This window comes from Nicotiana attenuata, unplaced genomic scaffold (genome assembly GCF_001879085.1).
Source record: "Nicotiana attenuata strain UT unplaced genomic scaffold, NIATTr2, whole genome shotgun sequence".
Lineage (NCBI taxonomy): Eukaryota > Viridiplantae > Streptophyta > Magnoliopsida > Solanales > Solanaceae > Nicotiana > Nicotiana attenuata.
Window position 1 is genome coordinate 119,345 of NW_017672091.1, and position 4,274 is coordinate 123,618.

Consider the following 4,274-nt stretch of genomic DNA (forward strand, 5'->3'; position numbering starts at 1 on the left):
AATAATATGCACTGCGAAGTAGCGCCATGGTGCGTTCTTCACCGGGATGGCCGGTCCACAGAGTATCATGACATTCCGCCAGAAGAGTCCTTCGCAGATCCCCTCCTTTAGGAACATAAAGTCGGTTTCGTTTCACTTTCAGAAAACCATCTTCCATGTAGAACTGGCGAGTCTTGCCCTGTCCTACATAATCAACCAAATACTGTACAGCAGGATCCTTGATGAGTAGATCCTGTATCTGGTCCTTGATGGAAGTAGCTACTTCGCTCCCCCTTAGGGTGGCGAGCAGGCACACCGATGCTAGATCAGCTCTCCGACTGAGCGCATCAGTAACATGATTGGTCTTCCCACTTCGGTACTCCAGGTTGAAGTGGAATTCAACTAGGAGTTCTTGCCACCTGGCCTGTCGACCATTCAGCTTCGGCTGGGTCATGAAATGGATAACAGCTGTATTGTCTGTCTTGACCACGAACGGGGTCCCCAGCAGATAGTGACTCCAAAGGCGCAAGCAGTGGACGACAGCCAATATTTCTTTCTCATGGGCGGCATAGCGCCGCTCTGCATCCTTCAGCTTCCGACTCTCGTATGATACAGGATGCCCTTCTTGTAGCAAGACTCCACCGAGGGCATAGTCGGATGCATCCGTTTGTACCTCGAATGGCTTGGCCAAATCAGGGAGGGCCAAGACGGGGCTACTAGACATAGCCGCTTTTAATGCGTTGAAGGCCTCCGCTCGCCTCGGTCCCCAATCCCAGGGTGTGACCTTCTTGAGGAGTTCTGTTAATGGCACTGCGATAAGGGAGTAGTTTTTCACAAACCGCCGGTAGAAGTTGCATAGGCCAAGGAACGCCCTCAAGGCATGGACATCCTTAGGCGGCGGCCAATCAGTGATTACCTGAATCTTCTGTTGGTCCATCTTGATCCACCCTTCCTCGATGACATGTCCGAGGAAGTCAATTTGCTTTTGAGCAAAGGAGCACTTGGATAGCTTCGCATATAGTTCATGCTTCTGTAATCGAGCTAGGACCTTCCACAAGTGCACTAGGTGTTCTTCCAATGTTTGGCTATATACCACAATTTCATCCAAGTAGACCACCACGAATTCGTCAATGTACTCTCGGAAGACCTGGTTTATAAGAGTGCAAAATTTAGCTAGGGCGTTAGTCAAGACGAACGACATGACAAGGAAGTCGTACGACCCATATCTTGTCACACAGGTCATCTTGTGTTCATCACCCTCTACAATTCGAACTTGCCAACCTATCTTCAGGTCTATCTTGGTGAAGACCGTCGCACCACCCAGTCTATCGAACAAGTCTGCCATTAGCGGAATAGGGTACTTGTTCTTCACGGTGATTTTGTTTAGAGCCCGATAATTGACACAGAGTTGCAGGCTGCCATCATGTTTCTTTTGGAATAGAACATGGGACCCGTATGGGGACTTGGAGGGCACAATGATCCCTGTATCTAGCATTTCCGTCAATTGTCTCCGAAGCTCGGTGAGTTCGGGTTGTGACATTCTCTAGGGCGTCCGGGCGGGTGGCTTCGTGCCCGGCACCAACTCAATTTCATGGTCCACAGTGCGCCTAGGCGGTAGTCGCTTTGGCATGTCTTGTGGCATGACATCTTCAAACTCCAGTAGTAGCTCCTTCACGGGTGCAGGAATGGGACCCGATGATCATTTTATATCTTCAATACAGAGGGTTGCCAGGAACGTAGGTTCATGTCTTTTGACCCCCTTCTTCAACTGCAAGGACGATATGTTCTCAACGGCCATCTTCATGGGCATGCAGGGGATAATGCAGGGCTTGGCCCCATTTGTTCCCATCATCAGTAGCATGTCTGCATATGGTACGGGCATGGTGTTGGTTTGCCTTAGGAATTCCAACCCAACTATCAACTCGAAGTCATCTATGATCACCACTCGTAGGTTGAATTTTCCTTCATAAGGGCCAAGCTTCACCGGTACCTCTTTGGCTATTCCACCCACTGGATGAGGAGGTGAGTTGATAGCCTTGACACGACCTCTACCTTTTCCAACAACTAGACTTAGGCTCTCCACTTGAGTTGAGGCTAAGTAGTTTTGGGTAGCACCCGTGTCTATCATCGCCCGAGTGGGCTTGCCATTCACCTTTATCTCGACGAACATCAAGGTCCTCTCTTGTTTAACAGGAGTCCCCTCATCCGCCTTCTTTTTCCATTTCTTGGTGATTGGACCTGGGTCCTTCTTCTTACGGATACCAACACTGGTCTTCGCTAATGCCTCAGAAATAGAGCCAACAATTGCATTGAAGGCACATACTGGTTCAGTCCGGTCCGCATCATCTGAGTCGTAATCAGTCCCATCATCAAAAGCCTGATGGGCATTCATCTGTGCATGTGGGCACTCATTGTTCCAATGTGGTCCGCCGCAATGACTGCATCCTGAAGGAGGCATTCTCCCCCGGTCATTGGTGTTTGATGCAACACTACTGCTTCCTGAGGAGGGAGCCTTAGATTTGGTTGCACTCCGATCTCCCCCACTTCTGCTAGGGCCACCATTGCTAAGTTGGCCCCCTTTGAATCCCGCTCGGGCAGGCGACTGAGGCCTATCCTTCCGAGCTTCCACTTGATAGTCCCCAAGGCATTCAGCTGCTTGGATCACCTTGGGTAGGGTATCTACCCTTTGTCTTTGCAGCTCCATACGGGCATAAGGTTTCAACCCTTCTAGGAAGGTGAAGAGCTTGTCTTTGTCCCCCATGTCACGTATGTTTAGCATGAGTGCGGAGAATTCCTGCACGTAGTTCCGCACTGATTTGGTCAGGCGGAGCTCCCGTAGCTTTCTCCTTGCGTTGTATTCAACATTTTCGGGGAAGAATTATAGGCGTATGGCTGCCTTCAGTTCTGCCCATGTCTCGAGAGCATCTTCACTGGCCCCGATGTCTTCGTACTTCACCTGCCACCAGAATTTAGCATCACCCTGAAGATACTGGCAGCAGTTGCTACCTTCTTAGCTTCTTCTAGGCCCCCAACAACATCGAAGTACTGTTCGATGTCAAAGATGAAGTTTTCCACTCCTTGGCATTCCTAGCTCCACTGTATGGCTTTGGCTCAGGAATTTTTAGTTTTTGTGTCGCGGAAGTGGAGTTCACAGCGCCCCCAATTTGGTTTCCACCTCCTCGAAGCAGGCCCTGTAAAGCAGCATTGACAATATTGAGCTGGTCAGTCAAGTTGTCAATCATTTGTTGCATGGCAGTCACCCTGTCTGCCTCTTGCTCCCCGTAGGCTAAATCTTTGGCACACTCCTGTTGGAGTCCCTAATTTGCCAAAAATTTCGGCTGCCTTTGTGGTTGCGTTTGGTGGTTTCCCTCGAAGTCGCAACTGATGTTTTCTATGTCAACTTCGGCCTGGAGCACTCTGCGGTCCAGGTCGTCCAACCTTTGCCCTAGGCTGGTTCTTATTTCAGGCAGCGTATCCATGATGGGCCGTAATACGTCAACCATTTCTTCAAGGGCCGCAATGAGGTCCCCGTGATTCACCATGGTCAGAAATGGTGGTAATGGCAATGTGTTCCCTCGTCCGATGTCGAGCCTAGGCTCTGATACCAACTGTTACGCGGCGCCTTCCTGAGATTCCTTGGAAGGGCGACGTAAGGCTAAGCAACTGATGTCAGTGCAGTTACTGTCCGCCAATTGATGTCCCCTCCGTACGCTAAATGAGATTGTCAGTTCTGTACGGGAAAACCAATGTCAAGAGAAATTGAGAGAACGGAAATGAGAATTGAGAATGAAAGAAAGCTTGATTGCATTAATGAAAGCTACTACAGAAAAGCAACACGGGGTCGAGGGGGAGAGACACCAGTACAGAGAATTGTTTGCTTGCTAGAAAGTTTGATTGCTTGATCCCCCCTAATAATGCTTAGAAAAAATAAACCAAAGCTACAAGACTAGACTTGACTAAGCTAGAGAAACATAATAGAAGTACATGAAATAAAACTACTCTATATTTACTATGAAAAGGACTTAGTTTTCTACAAGGCAGAAATAGGTCCGTTGTCAGCAGCATTGTCTTTGGCATCTCTGCCTGCGCGCGCGGCGCTGTTGGCATCTGCCTGCGGCTGGGCGCTGGCGAGGGATATCGGCGGGGCGACAAAGGCACATGCGCGCTTGTCACTTGGCGCGGCCAAGACCACGGGGCCATCCGTGGCGCTAGGCATTGGGAGGCTTGCTAGGACGCCACGGGGCGCACAAGAGGTAATGGGGGCATGGCTGGAAAGCCGCCCATGACATATATAT